Source organism: Myxine glutinosa, chromosome 1, assembly GCF_964187855.1.
Source record: "Myxine glutinosa chromosome 1, kmMyxGlut1.1, whole genome shotgun sequence".
Lineage (NCBI taxonomy): Eukaryota > Metazoa > Chordata > Myxini > Myxiniformes > Myxinidae > Myxine > Myxine glutinosa.
The window spans coordinates 27501091-27517942 of NC_136261.1; the positions used below are offsets into that span (position 1 = coordinate 27501091).

At 37.7% G+C, this 16852-nt stretch overlaps 1 protein-coding gene across 1 annotated transcript in view; it reads left to right on the forward strand.

The window, feature by feature from the left end:
• Nucleotides 1–16418: 16418 nt before the first annotated feature.
• Nucleotides 16419–16852, forward strand: part of LOC137422106 (glutamate receptor ionotropic, NMDA 3B-like) — a 48276-nt gene continuing 47842 nt past the window's right edge. Inside the window, exon 1 of the mRNA XM_068108865.2 lies at nt 16419–16749. The gene's annotated coding sequence lies outside the window, so the exon portion shown is untranslated. The remainder of the gene's footprint in view (nt 16750–16852) is intronic.

Below are 16852 nucleotides of genomic sequence, written 5' to 3' on the forward strand. Positions count from 1 at the left end.
TTGTTTCATCATTATACATTGCCTTCCTTTGACTATAACCAGGGTCAGCATTTGTTCCCATTGACATATCAGGAATAAAACCTTCAACAGCTCCCTTACCCATTCTATCACCAAACGAATATAGTGTAAATTTCATCATTTCAGATGTAGCAGAGACATAAATCAATCGCTTCAACCTCTTGTGTTCCAATATACAGGCGGACACTATCAAACATTTTCCCAAAGAAATCATTTACGAGTGTAGCATTAGTATTATTCGCAGCCTTAGTGAATTTAAATTTACACAGCAAGAAACTATCAGCTAGATTCAAGGAAGTTTGTTGATTATTTATTTCAAAACTTTTTGTTCTGTTCGAATTCCAGTCTGTTCCTGTTATAGCATTTACCTTAAAATAGTCTTCCTTTTTAGTGGAGTTTGAAATGATAATCGTATCATCCAAATCATAGATACTATCAATCGCTTCCATACTTGTATTTATATAGCATTAAAATCGTTGAAACCTTGCCCAAGTATTTTAATGCTTTTTTGTCGTTCTTGTGAAGATAGTTGAGTTTTACCTTTTTTCATTTCTTTGATTGATTGTAATTTATGAGACTCCTTTTGAGCATCTTTTATACTCTTTATAGCACCCGCAAATGAGCCCACGGCAGAAGCAGTTGAACCAATTAGGTCTTTATGTTTAAGAATGGTTGAACCAATACCCATTAGAGTATCAATTATCCCATCTCCTTTATTTCTAAATTGATGCCCCACACCCCGTTGTCTATTCGGTTTATAGTATCCTCTACCAAGAAACATACCTTCACCCTTATAGTATGGTGAAAGGAACATCCCATCCCCTGTAATTATTTTATATTTTCCCAACTCATGTTTCCTCACAATAACCATTATTTATTTATTGAAAAACTTCACATAGGTGAATTCTGATGGATATCATTTCTTCATTAAAGGAGATCATACGATTATCTTGATCGGTTATCCTAAAATTTACTCTGTATATGGTTTTTCCTGACACAGGTAAATAGACAAGATTTTTTGGTTCCATATTAAATTTATAACCAATTGGGGTTGAGCATGCGCTGAATGAAAATATTGTATTTGTTCTTATTCCATCGTTATAAGCACCATCAATCAAATCACAATGAATTAATACCGAATTTATACCGGAGGATATTTGAATAACATTATCACTGTAAAACGTCCCGTTAGTTTCAATCTTTTTTGAAGAGAAACCCAATAGCTCTCTAAACGATTTTTCAATCGTGAAATCAACTTTATAATTATTTTAAAGTTTAATAGTTGATTTTGAAGTGTGTTTTTAAATATCTATTACAATATTTTTTGGTTCACCACCTTGTTCTTTCATAAGGCGAGAGACTTCAGAAGATATTTGAGAAATCTCATAAGCCCCGGGTGAAACGGTTATAGTTTTATATCCACTTCCTGGATTATAACTAAACTTGTTGTTTTTCTCTGTGATATTAAAAAGGGTATTGTAAGTCTCCATCGACAATAAAGATGCCTCATATTCTTTTGTGAGGTCAAGTTGTCGTGGGTAAGGGAATGAAGCTGTGTGGTCGCTCGTTGTGAAATTAAAACTCAGGATTGTGCTTCTCATTCCTATTTAATATGTAATAAAATATCTTTGTATTGACATTTATTAATTATTTTCATGTTCATCAACTGATCTAAAATGGCTGATGCTTCATTAAAACAATTGTTGTTTCCAGCCTTCTTACTACCTAACAACAATAATAGCCTATTAACTAATTGTAATGGGTCATTTGGAAGAAAGCTAATACCCAAACCAATCTTACTTAAAGCATCAATAATATGTTTCTCCTTCTCATTCTTCTTACTTTTACCAGCAACAGAAACTCCATAATCAAGTGAGTTTAGTAAATCAATATATACCCTATCTTCCGCATTTTCCATATCAAGCGGTTCCTCAAAATATTTTGAATTAGTATATCCATCTTTTGTGAGAAGAAACATTAATCTTGGAGTTAATTCTACATTTGGTTGAGTTAAACTCAAAAACATTAATTGATCATTATGTATCAATACCTTTTCTACAACAAGAATGAATACTGCTTGTTCTTTTGTTGGAATGAGACCTGCTGTGGTTTTTGAATTCCTTAAATATTCATTATTTTGAAGAGCCTTCACAACATAATTAGGGGGTTGATTTACCTCCTCAAGTTTCTGAAATAATCCTTCATCATCATATTCTAATTCTCCAAGTTCTTGCTCTGTCATTTGACCAAAATCTTTGAGCATTTGAAGTTTTTTCGGAGTAAATTATATCGTGGGAACTGTAGGTGATATCATTTGTTGAGTTTTTAAAAGTGGTTTTAAAAATTTCTCTTGTTTTCTTTCAAACACTTCATGACCCGTCAGTTTCTGTTTCCTTTACTTCTTTATGTCTTCCTGTTGCTTTACAACTTTTTCACACAAACTCTTGATGTTCCTTAAACTTTCTTGCTCTTTCTTTGGTATTCATTTTCTGTATTTATTTATTGAAAAATATCATTTACTGAATTGTAAAGGTCAATTGGAAAATTTGCCTTTTCTTTATCATTAAAGTAGATGTGTTCAAATAAATCCTTCTCTTTAAATATTTTATCAAATTCTTTATTAACATTAATACGAGTTGTTATTTCTTCTTCACTAATACTTGTATCTCTGCTTTTCATACGTTTGCATTGAGTCTCCTCATCGATATCAAAACCGAATGATAAAATCTTAACTCCATCACCACGCAAATGTTTAATAATTTGTCTCATTCCTTCAGGATTAGTTTCTAAAATCCCAAGACCGTTACATTTTAGTTTATTTAACTCACTCTTACAATATGAACATTTTGTCGTACCAAGAGAGACCTCCTCAAATATTTGACCTTCGTTCCTCAATCGCATATGTTCCTCCATTGAAATGTAGTAATAATCTTCACCTTCTACTTCTCCTGGTCGCATTGCTCTGGTTGTAGTACCTACAATACGAATCATAGGGTGTTTTAAAAAAAAACTTACAATCTTTTCATTTTTACTATTCAAGAGTTTAGATTTATGAAAGTTCTTTCCTGAAGCAGATTTACCCACAATATTAATAATAATAGTTGTCATTTATATGTGTAAAATATCAGTTAGTATCTCATCTTGTTTCACAACAATATATTTTTATTTTTCAATCGTGTGTTTCATATAATTTTCAAATTCTTTTTTACTACATAACGTAGAGCAATTATCTCTCCAAAAAAATTTTTTTTTTTTTTTGTATACTGAATCGAGGCTCGTGAAATTTACATCTTTTGAATTTAACTTAAAGAAAATAAAAGTATTAGCATTGTTTCTTATTGAGCACCGAGGGAGTTGAAAATATGACTGACTAAGATAAATACAATTACAAGAAGAATGTCTCCCTCTTGTATAGTAGCTATCCATTACTGTTTGGTTTCTCTCATTAACACATTAACACAATCATCAAAGATAACGAAGTTCTTTTTTGATTAATCTAAATCTTGAGGTGAAGGTATATCATCCATATTATCACTGAGAAAACAAGTTATGGGTTTTGGTTTCGGTTTTGATTTCTGTGTATCACAAAATAATTGTATTATATCTTCAATATTATAATCATTTAGTTTGTTTTGAAGTTTAAATAAACCGATAATGTCTTCCTTTTTAAGACCCGCATTAAAACCCTGTGAGAGTAGTTGATACTCAGGTTGAAAACTTGACTTCGTAAAAATTATTAAATTATCATAATCTAAAAAATTAGGACTAAGGAGCATCTTTGAAAGTAGACAGGTTTTTCCGCATCTGCTTGAACCAACTATTAGACTTCTCAATGAATTTGGAAGATTTTTATGGTTATTAAATTTTATCTTATTTTCCCAAACGAGTAAAAAAATCATTCATTTATATATTTTGAAAAAAGGAGATCTAACTTTTTTTGAGCTTTTTTAGAAACTCCATATTTTTTCCTGAGTTCAGGTTTAATTTTAAAATAATCCATTATTTTATTTATATAGTATCTTGTATTAACATTTCCATTAAAATTATTTTGAATAATAAATATCATTAAACCCTTATACATTTCCTCAATACAAATAGTCTCTTCCCTTGTAAGAAATGGTGTATTATCATCATAATGCTTATCATTTATCTCTCTTATTAATCTGGTAAAGTAATTCATTTTTGGTTCTAATTTAAAAGAGTTATATATTTTTTTTTATTTTTTATTATCATTAATTAAAATTAAATCACAGAAAATACATTGTTTATATGAACCCTCATTATTAAGCCCTATTCTATCACAACGGTGGCAGATTTCTAAATTATCATATGGAGAGTCTGGAAATTCTAAATCTCCTTCAGAATTTATCATATTTAAACAGTAAATTTTTACTTAAACTAAACGCAAGTATATTCGTTAATAAATACAATGTTTCAAAGCACAAAAGACAAATTTCAATCAATCTCTACTTCGGTGGAAGATATAGAAAAATATGTCAAAGATGTTAAATTGAACAGAGATAAATATGGAAATTTTTGGGTAAAACCAGTTATGGAAAATAACATGAGCCCCTCTATTTTATTTAAAGGAAGAGCTCTAACTATGCATGGAAAGACATCCATTAAAGTAAATCTAGCAAAAGTTTCTCCTCTACTCCTGGCAATTTATTCAAAGCTTGAAAAAGTGATCGGATGCAATATGAGTCGGGCTTTTAAAATAAATGATAAGACCATCAACAATACTCGTGGAGAAATTTGTATTTACTTTAATAATCCAAAGAGTGTAGATCTAAGTAAAATGAATGATGTTAATATTTCTGGTGAAATGTCATTTCGTTCTATGATAGTTAGAGATTATTTAAAGATAACTTTTGATATTAAAAATGTAGAGATTGAATTCGTTAATGAAAGAAAGTATGTTGGTATAGATGGAAAGGTTTTTTCTGCTAAGTAAATATGAGTCAATACGATGGTGAAGATTTTACTATTTCATTGTGTGATAGTGATTCATTGAGTGATAGTATTTCAATGGACTCGGAAGATTTTACTATTTCATTGGGTGATAGTGATTCATTGAGTGATAGTGATTCAGTGTGTTCAAATGATAGTTATGAGAGTAGCTTTATTGATGATGATTTTATTGTTGAGTTTTGTGATGGTAGCTTTATTGATGATGATTTTATTGTTAAATTTTGTGATAGTGATGATGATGATTTTAGTGTTGAATTTAGTGGTAGTGATGATGATGATTTTAGTGTTGAGTTTAGTGATTAAAAAGTACTTTAAGTATAGTTTCTTCCATACCAATCAAAAAAGGTGTTTTACTTTAAGTATAGTTTCATATATAAAAAGCCTGTAAAAAGGCAGTTTCTTCTATAAGTGTTTTACTTTAAGCACAGTTTCATCTTTTTTTAAACCTCTAAAAAGGTGTTTTACTTCAAGTATAATTTTGCTATATAAATATGGTTAATTGCGACGTTTGTGAACAAGAATATAAACAATACAAAAGACACCTTAAAACTAACAAACACACATTTAATCTACTTCACCTACTAGCTCCTATTCAGAAGGAAACAAAACACTGTTCTGTCTGTAATAAAAAATATCCTCAAGAAAGGCTTCGAAATACATCTTAAAACAAATCTACATTCATCAAATTTTATCACAACTAAAAACTCTGATGGTGCTTTCAAAGGACATATTAAAATAAGAGTCTTTAACTTCAAACCTCCTGCACCAAAGTCTATAGTTGATGCTGTAGAAATAGTCAAACCTACTGTTCAAACGTTGATTGAAAAAACACTAAAATAAATGAAACCACTTAAATTTTACTACTGTGTTCAAAACGTATGCGACCTTTATTTTTCGTGCGTAAAAAAAAAGAAGCTAGGGAGGCGTTGATTGGTGCACGTATGTAGGCGATCCTAATGCGCACGCGTGAATTTTTTCCCACCTGCAGAAGCTGTCATTCGAAGGCAGACCGCCGATGAGTGAGGACATGTAAGTGCGCGCCGTCGGATTTTCGTTTTTGACAAAATGACGGAAAAACTTGAACAACGCTACTGCATCAAATTTTGTGTAAAACTTGGCGATTCCCAAGTGGAAACGATCCGCAAGATTCAACACCGTTCATTCCATTATGAAGGAGGATTTGGGCTTCAGGAGAATCTCAGCGAAGTTCGTACCAAAGCTGCTAACGATTGAGCAGAAGCAACTCCGTTTGGAGATCGCACAGGACATGCTGGAGACTGTGAACAGCGATCCCAGCTTCCTCAACACAGTGATCACTGGCGATGAGTCCTGGGTTTATGGGTACGACCCAGAAACCAAGTTGCAGTCATCACAATGGAAGCATCCCACATCCCCGAGGCCAAAAAAAGCAAGGCAGGTCCGCAGCAATGTCAAAGTCATGCTGACCGTCTTCTTCGACTCCAGAGAAGACATCATGCGGAATGCGACGGACCAGCTGCGCGCCATCCCAAAAGAGGCGTTCCAGCGCTGCTTCCGACAGTGGCAGAACCATTGGGAGAAGTGTGTGGCAGCCCAAGGGGACTACTTTGAACGAGATTATTATAAAAAAATTTTTATCTGGATGCGAGTATCTTTTATGAACAAAGGTCGGATACAATTTTGAACACACTACGTATATGGTAGTAAAATTAGAAATGTCAAAAGATGGAGGAGTTATAGATACACCATACATGAGAACTGAGCCATACTTTATATCATCATATCAAGATTTTAAAACAACGGGAGTCTATGATGAACTTATTAAACAAGAACAAGATGTGGATAATTCAATCATAGGAAGTGGATTCAATATAGGAAAAATTATTTTCATTGACATTCATATTCTTAAATCAGATCCTCTAAAAGCTTCTTCTTACATTGATATCAATAGTGTTATCAAAAATAGAAAAGCAGTTATCAATATCAAAAAAAGACAATAAATGTTTTCTCTGGACTATTCTAACACATCTACATCCACAAGATAGTCATGTTGAAAGAGTATCTCATTATAAAAAATATGAGAATACGTTAAATACAAAACATCTAAATTTTCCAATGACATTAAATGATATTCCTAAATTTGAAAAGACTAGGGCATGCCCGTACTATATATAAGCTAGGACGTGCCCGTACGTGGGTGCCCGTTCCTTGCCAAAAAAAAAAAAAAAAAAAAATTTGTGTAGGGGTGTGTGTGTGTAAACATCCTAGGGCGTGCCCGTACGTGGGTGCAAAAAAACATGCGTGCAAACAACAACAACAAAAAAAAACTTTGAAACCACGTGGCAGTAACGACCACAGAACCCCCCCCCCCCCCTCTATTTACATGAATGGTTTGGTCCATTCGCAACGACCACAGAACCCCCCCCCCCTCTATTTACATGCAATGGTTTGGTCCAAAGCGAACGGTTTGGTCCATTCGATGTGATTCGATGATTCGATGTGAATGGTTTGGTCCATTCGCAACGACCACAGAACCCCCCCCTCTATTTACATGAATGGTTTGGTCCATTCGCAAAGCCAAAGCGAACGACCACAGAACCCCCCCCCCTCTATTTACATGAATGGTTTGGTCCATTCGCAAAGCCAAAGCGAACGACCACAGAACCCCCCCCCCCCCCCTCTATTTACATGAATGGTTTGGTCCATTCGCAACGCCAAAGCGAACGGCGAACGGCTAAATCGCCATAGCTCGGTAAGTACTTGTCCGATTAATTTCAAACCTTGAAAAGGCACATCCTCGGGTCCCCAGCAATATACCTGGCAAGTTTCAAGTATATCGGACCCGTGGTTGTCGAGAAACAGCGGTCACAGACAAACACACAGACACACAGACACACAGACACACAGACACACAGACACACAGAGATTACTGGAATTATAGATAGATGAATAATTTATCAGTTAATGTTTATGGTCTAACAGAAACAAACAACATTCTGGTTTTAAAACTTTCTGAAAATTATAAAAAAGATCAAACTCATATTAATCTTCTATATTTTAATTCAGAGGAAAATTCACATTATACATACATCAAAGATATTACAAAATTAATAATACCACAAGTATGTAAAAGAACAAATAAAATATATATTTGTATGCGTTGTCTTAACTTCTTCCATACACAAGAAAGATTAGATAAACATTCAAATTGTTGTGGTGATCATAAATCAACGGTAATCAATATGCCTAAACAAGGCTCAAAGATCTCATTCAAAGATGAAAAGAAAACAATAAAACACCCATTTGTTATATATGCTGATTTTGAAAGTATTCTAGAAAAAATAGATCCTGCTTCTCCAGATCCAAAACAATCATACACAAATAAATATCAAAAACATACTCCTTGTTGTTTTTGTTATTATATCAAATCATCCGTTGGTGATGAATATAACAAGTTAGAGGAGTATAGAGGCTCAAATGCCCCAGAGGAGTTTGTGAAACGACTAGAAAAAGACTGTGTTCGATTAACCAAGATAATGAGAGAAACCAATAAACCATGTCCTTGATGAGTGAAGAGAAAAGGGAATTTAGAAAAAACAATGTCTGTCATATTTGTGAGAATAAAATTGGTGAAGGCCTAAAGGTTAGAGATCACTGGTAAATATAGAGGTCGGCTCATCAAAGTTGTAATATTAATTATAAACTCCCCTCTTTCATTCCTGTCTTTCTTAATAACAACGCTCATTATGATATGCATCTATTTATTAATGAACTTTCAAAGACATCTGGAGACATTTCAGCAATTCCTAACACGGATCAGAAATACATTTCATTCACCAAAACAATTCATACATCTCCTATAACTCACATAAGATTTCTTGATTCATTTAAATTCATGGCAAGTCCATTGGCTAACTTGGTTCAAAATCTAAAAGAGTTTCCATGTCTTTCTGAGTATTTTTCAGACAAAGATTTACTAACACAAAAGGGAATTTATCCCTATGACTATATGGACTCATTTGAGAGATTCAATGAAACACAACTTCCTTCAAAGAGAAAATTTCTATAACAAATTAAACAACAGTCATATATCTGATAAAGATTATGTGCATGCACAAAATGTTTGGGAAAAATATAACATCAAGAATCTTGTGGTGTAGGTATCACGATTTGTATCTCAAAACTGATGTGCTTTTGTTGGCTGATGTGTTTGAGGCTTTTAGATCCATTTGTCATGCTGGATATGGATTGGATCCTGCTCACTACTACACAGCACCCTGGATTGGCTTGGAGTGCGATGTGAAAATGACAAAACAAGTTTGATTTGATAACCGATGTTGATATGCTTTTAATGATTGAAAAGGCAAAAAGCCATGGAATTTCACAAGTCTGCTCAAGCAGATATGCAAAGGCAAATAACAAATATCTTCCGAATTATGATTCAACGAAAGAGAGTTCTTACTTGATGTACTATGATGCGAACAACCTGTATGGTTGGGCAATGTCTCAGGCTCTCCCTTATGGTGGACTTAGATGGGTAAATGAAAAAGACTATAAAAAGGTTTTGCGAGATGTATGTATCTCGACACAAAAAGAATTGGATGATTCAAAGGTTGGATATTATTTTGAGGTTGATCTTAAAATATCCTGAAGAACTTCATATCAAACATAAAGATCTTCATTTGCTTGTGAGAAAGAAAGTCCAAAGAAAGAATGGTTGAGTGATTAATCAACAATCGTTTGATGTAAAAGGTGAATCAACAGAAAAAATAACTTACTACATTATATTAACAAGAAAAATTATGTTCTACCACCAAAGAAATTGCGGCAATATTTATCAAAAGGTCTAAGAATAGAGAAGATCCATAGGGTTCTAAAGTTCAATCAAAGTCATTGGTTAAAGGGGTACATTGATTTTAATACACAAAGAAGAACAGAGTCAAAAACAGATTTGAGAAAGACTTTTATAAATTGATGAATAATGCGGTCTTTGATAAGACCATGGAGAATGTGAGGAAAAGACAAAATATCAGACTATAAACATCTGGGAACAAGCATCAAAATTAATCAATAGGACCGAGTTTTATAAGAGCCGAGGTCTTTACTAAGAACTTTTGTGCGATCCATTTGGTTAAAGAGGAGTATTGAAATGGGACAAACCTATTTATATTGGAACATTAATTCTTGATTTATCAAAGTTATGAATGTATGATTACTTTTTACAATAACTTAAGGAAGAAATATCAAAATGATGTTAATCTACTGTATATGGATACAGATAGTTTCATTTTGAAAATTAATATTGATGATGTTTATTCAGACATGAAAAAGGACATTAATATCTATGATACTAGTAATTACAGTCCAGAGAGTGAGTTGTTCTCTTCTAAAAATAAAAAGGTGATTGGAAAGTTCAAGATGAATTAGGAGGAAATGTTATGAGTGAATTTGTGGGATTGAGGTCTAAGGCTTATGCTTATAAATACATTTGAATAACGTTGAAAAGACTGATAAGAAGTTAAAAGGTGTAAAGAAAAATGTTATTAAAGAAACAATAAACTAAGGATTATTATAACTGTTTAACAACAAAGAAAGAAGAGTTTAGAAAGATTAATGGAATAAGAAGTTATAAACATCAATTATATTCAGAAGAGGTGGATAAGAAAGCATTGGGGGCTTTTGATGATAAGAGGTTTATTTTAGAAAATGGAATTGATAGTCTCCCTTATGGTTATAAGTGTTAAAATATATAAGTGATAAGATATGTGATATTATATATATATATATATATATATATATATATATATATATATATATATATGTGATAAGATATATAAGTGATAAGATATATAAGTGATAAGATATAAGTGATAATATATATAAGTGATAAGATATATATAAGTGATAAGATATATATAAGTGATAAGATAATGGGGTTGGGGATTTTAAGGGGCTACCGCCACCTTTTTTATGAATATATAAATTATAGAACCAAGTATCAACCAAACTAAAGAGTGGAGGTGTAATCAACCTTGGTATATAAATGGTAAACATAACGAATGTGAAAAATATCAAATAAGACATTGAATAGGCAACTGGTAAAAAAGTTCACAAAACAAATAAGGGAATTAATTTAAATACCGGTGAGTTGGGTGAAAAAGATGGAAATATTTTTGAGCGGATGGAAAACTTTGATGGTTGTCAGGAAACATATATACTTTAATTTTAAAATGGTGGTGGCACTGGAGGTGCTCAAACAAGAACATTGAGGGAGGTTTATCATTTTATCTTAGCTCAGTTAAAATATCTTGATAAAGAACCAAACTCAAACATCTTCTTTGTTAATATATTAGATGGTGATGGAAGTGGTAAGAGAATTAAATTATTTCCTACGCATAAACAAATATTTGTAGGATCGTTGTTTGAGTGGTCTACTAGAAAACATTGATCATTGATATTAAGAGTAAAAGGTCCATAGGACCAAGGGGGGCAGAAATAGAGGTGTTAAGGGGAAATGAAGAAAAGTGAGGGTGAGGTGAAAATTGACATGTAAGTGAATGGAGAAATAGGGGTGGTCCAGGAACAACATTTTTCCTCTACTTAGAGGGGATCTGAGACAGTAGTTGGGGCAGTTTGTTCATCAGTGTTGAGAGGTAGAGGGGATCTGAGACAGTAGTTGGGGTAGTTTGTTCATCAGTGTTGAGAGGTAGCGGGGGATCTGAGACAGTAGTTGGGGCAGTTTGTTCGTCAGTGTTGAGAGGTAGGGGGGATCTGAGACAGTAGTTGGGGCAGATTGTTCGTCAGTGTTGAGAAGTTGAGGGGATTTGAGACAGTAGTTGGGGTAGTTTGTTCGTCAGTGTTTAAAGGTAGGGGGGATCTGAGACAGTAGTTGGGGCAGTTTGTTCGTCAGTGTTGAGAGGTAGCGGGGATCTGAGACAGTCGTTGGGGCAGTTTGTTCATCAGTGTTGAGAGGTAGGGGGGGATCTGAGACAGTAGTTGGGGCAGTTTGTTCATCAGTCTTGAGAGGTAGGGGGGATCTGAGACAGTAGTTTGGGTCGTTTATTAATCAGTGTTGAGAGGTAGGCGGGATCTGAGATAGTAGTTGGGGTAGTTTGTTCGTCAGTGTTGAGAGGTAGTGGGGGCATAGTATTGTCCGGAGAGCCTGTCTGCTCGGTCACAGAAGGTGCAGTTTGGGGACAGAAGCGTTTTAAATGTCCGAACTTTCCACAGGTGAAGCATTTTAATGTCTCGGTTGACGCGTATACTTGGTCGTCGGCGGAATTTAAATACCACATGTAATACTTTATCCACGTTGGATGTGGGAAGTGCGATGTATACCTGACGTCGGAAAGACATGACGTGCTTCGCCTGTTCATTCCGACAGCACAGCGGCGCCATCTTGATCTGGGACAGGACGGTGCCATGGCGCGATAGTTCCGCTAACAGCAACTCATTCTTTAGAAACGGGGGGACGTTGGATAGGAGTATTTTAACAGCTGGGGTATCCAGTGGGGAAACCAAAACGAAGTGTCCATTGTTGTCAGTGGACAGACCAGCCGCAACAACCTCATGTACGAGGCTTTCCTCGGCTAAAAAAACACGACGATACATTTATTCATTCCTGACGCTGCACGGATCTTTTCCATACCAATGATATTTCCAATAGCAATAACAATGTGTTCCACACTAACCTTATCGGGAGGAACTCACACCACGTCTTGCTTCCATGTGAGAGCTTCGAAAGCCGCATACGGGGAGGGGGAATGTGTCGACATTTTACTAATTCAAAATTATCCATTGTGGTGTCGGACTAAGCAGAGTTGGGGCTGGGGGAAATGGAGGGGTCGTGACGTCGTGTACAGCTTTCTGTAAAAAGCAGGGGGGCGGGGAAACCGCCAAAAAACGCCACTCGGCATATATCAGCACTAGAGAACGAATGCGGAAAAACACACCTCTCAATGAGGAAAAGTGCGACAAACCACAACATCTCGTTAGAGTGCTGATAGAATACCACTCACCCCTCGACCTCACCGAAGGCGAGCGCTCTCAGAGGAAAATAAAAGAAAATGGGAAAAATTTAAATGGCGATAGCAACAAAAGCGAGGAGTGTAATGGGGGTGTGTGTGAACAGGTGGAGGAAGCGGACAACGGGCGGAGAACTGGGAGTAGTGGGAGGTGGCCAAGTGGGGATGAAAATGGGACGGGAGGATGAGGATTGTGGTGTCGGGTCTGGTGAAAAGGGAGTGCTGGGGGCAGATGGAGAATACGACAGAGAGAGAGAGAGAGAGAGAGAGAGAGAGGAGGAGGGAGAGAGAGGAGGTGGAGAGGGAGAGAGGGGAGGGGGCGAGAGAGAGGGGAGGGGGAGAGAGAGAGAGAGAGGGGAGGGGGAGAGAGAGAGAGAGAGGGGAGGGGGAGAGAGAGAGAGAGGGGAGGGGGAGAGAGAGAGAGAGGGGAGGGGGAGAGAGAGAGAGAGAGGGGAGGGGGAGAGAGAGAGAGGGGAGGGGGAGAGAGAGAGAGAAGGGGGGAGAGAGAGAGGAGGGGGGAGAGAGAGAGAGAAGGGGGGGAGAGAGAGAGAGAGGAGGGGGCAGAGAGAAAGGAGGGGGGGGAGAGAGAGGAGGAGCGAGAGAGAGGAGGAGGGAGAGAGAGGAGGGGAGAGGAGAGAGAAGAGAGAGGAGGATAGGAGAGGGGGGGGCAGAGAGAGAGAGAAGAGAGAGGAGGATAGGAGAGGGGGGGGCAGAGAGAGAGAGGGTGTGGGTGGGGGAGAGAGAGACGGTTGGTGGGGAGGGAGGGACAGAGAGAGGGGGAGGGAAAGAGAGAGGGGGAGGGAGAGAGAGGGGGAAGGGAGAGAGAGAGAGTGTGTGGGTGGGGGAGAGAGAGACGGGTGGTGGGGAGGGAAGGAGGGAGAGAGAGCGGGGTGAGAGGGAGAGAGAGGGGGGAGGGAGAGAGATAGAGGGTGTGGGTGGGGGAGAGAGAGACGGGTGGTGGGGAGGGAGGGAGAGAGAGAGAGGGGAGGGAGAGAGAGAGAGAGAGAGGGGAGAGAGAGAGGGGGGGGGGAGGGAGAGAGAGAGAGAGAGAGGGGAGGGAGAGAGAGAGAGGGGGCAGGGAGAGAGAGAGAGAGAGAGAGAGAGATAGTACAAAGCACTGTATAATGCAATGGAAAAAATACATAGAATGACAAGTGGAATAGGGACAATAATGATCTATTCTTCATGAAAATGCATTTGCAAGCGGATTACATGGTGAGTGCCGTGTGTTTTCAATTAGAGGTCCAGTGAATAGTGGCAAAGAAAGGAAGTGGATAGATGTCCCAGCATTCCAAAGTGCAGTTTGTAAATGCTCCTTGCAGAAACTTCAATGGTTCTAGTTGTTCATGATTTGGGCGGAATGGGAAATGTTGCAATGAAGCTTGTGAGACGCCTTGCCTTTTACAGTGACTCCCTTATGTCGAAAACTGTCTAATGCGGCCAAAGTTTGACGTTCGGAACGTTTTCTAATGAAAATCCGTTTCATCAGCCGCCACTTGCCACACGTGAGCTTTCCTTGGCATAGGAGTACAGATTTGGAACTATACCTCTGCATCTCCCAACAATTGTCTCCCCTTGTTAAAAAGAAATTAAATCCTATTATGCAATCAGACATGTGATGTGTTCGCAAATGTGTACAAAGTAAGGTAAATAACGAGTGCAATGTGATGACGCAATAATGTCATGAAGGTGTCGCTCAAGGTACGCCCGGCAGGTGGACAATCCAAGCTGACCCCTAAGGGGAGCTCTCCGCCCGATTTGCACGTGGAAATGCAACATGGTTCGAAGCGCACAGATACCTTTGAATGACCACATTAACATTCATTTGAAAATAGGCATTTCAGAAATTGTGCTTTGGGCCTAGCGCTGAGGGCACAAGTTTGAAGGAAGGATGAATATTGTGTTAAATGCCACCATATTTTGCTTATTTCCTCTATAATTGGCCTCCTTTTCATTCCCTTCTTGCACCATGTGAGTGGTTTTGCTTGAATTGAATGGTCGGTTTTAGATGCAGCTACTAATCTAGAAAGCAAAGGCTTTAGTCTGAAGATTCCAACAATAAATAGGCCTACTAAGCAGCTCAGACTAACGATGTTAACCATTCGTTTGAACTGTCAAAATAATACTTAGGCAGAGCCCTGGTGGACCTGGTGCAGTGATCATGTGTTGAAATTGAAAATAACAGAAGACTGAATGTTGGAAGTAAAACAATATTTCTTTTATGCTCCCTCGATAGTGATGACAGTTTTAAGGTGAAGGAGGTGTAAGCACGGTGTGTACCAAATGTGAATACATTTACAGCAACAAAAAAAGAAAACAAAATGAGAAAAATCATAGAAGTGAGAGATCTGGGAGTTTCCAAGATGTGGGGTGATGTAGTGTAAGGGACAGTAGTGCGGATAGACGGAGAAAAAAAATAGAGACGAGCAAAAATCACAAATCTGGAAAATAATTAGATTAAAATGATTACATCAAATGAAGGAGAGAGAGAGAGAGAGATGGAGAGAGAGAGAGAGAGAGAGAGAGAGAGAGAGAGAGAGAGAGAGAGAGAGAGAGGGAAAGAGAGAGAGAGAGAGAGAGAGAGAGAGAGAGAGATGGAGAGAGAGAGAGAGATGGAGAGAGAGAGAGAGAGAGAGGGGATAAGAGAGCGGGAGAGAGAGGGAAATAGAGTGAGAGAGAGAGAGAGAGGGAAAATGAGTGAGAGAGAGAGTGAGAGGGAGAGATAGAGAGAAAGAGAGAGAGAGGGAGAGAGAGGGAAAAGAGTGAGAGAGAGAGAGAGAGGGGGGGGGGCGAGAGAGAGAGAGAGAGAGAGAGAAAGAGAGAGAGAGAGAGAGAGAGAGGGAAAATGAGTGAGAGAGAGAGTGAGAGGGAGAGATAGAGAGAAAGAGAGAGAGAGGGAGAGAGAGGGAAAAGAGTGAGAGAGAGAGAGAGAGAGAGAGAGGGGGGCGAGAGAGAGAGAGAGTGGGAGAGAGAGAGGGAATGAGATGGAGAGAGAGTGAGAGAGAGAAGAAAGGTTAGAGGGAGAGAGATGGGGAGATAGAGTGTGAGAGAGGGAATGAGAGTGAGACAGGGAATGAGAGGGGGAAAGAGTGAGAGAAGGGAATGAGAGGGAGAGAGCGTGAGAGAGAGGGAATGAGAGGGGGAAGAGAGAGGAAAGGAGAGAGGGGGTAGAGAGGGAGAGAAGTGAAAGAGAGGGAAAGAGAGAGATGGAGAGAGAGAGAGAGAAAAAAAAGAGAGAGTTGGAGAGAGGGGGAGAGATGAATAAAAATATAATAAATAAAAATAACTAGGGTGTGGCTCTGAAGGTGAAGATAAAAAAGATATAGAAAGCAGAAAGGTAAAGTGAGGGTTGGCAATCATGCGGGAGAAGAGGATGGAGGGGGGAATTCATAGTGAGTGGAGAGGTGGCTGCAGGGTGGGGGTTGTAGGAAAGGGAGAGGGGAGTGGGGTGTGCGTGTGGTGGGCAAGGCACGGAGGATAATCGAAAGCGCGAAGCGAGGAAAGACGGAGCGAGAGCAAGGAAAGCTCTGGTTAGAGACGGAGAAGAATGCAAGGAACCTGGAAAGGCAGAATATTTATATGTGTAAGAATCGAATGAAGAGAGAGGGAGAGTCATTCTGTGCAGGCTAGAATTTCCATCATATAAAGAGAAGGCAGAGACAGAAACAATGATAAAGTGAAAGACACGCAGAGGCCAGTGGACACCGAAAAATATAAGAAGCTGTGGAAGCGAAGAGATGTGAGAACTGTCAAAAGAGTGAGTTTTTCCTTCCTTCTTTACTCGTGATCTCATCTGTTTAACAAATCATTCATCAAGCTAAATATTATAAGTTACAATACGAAGAATACTTTCCTGCTGT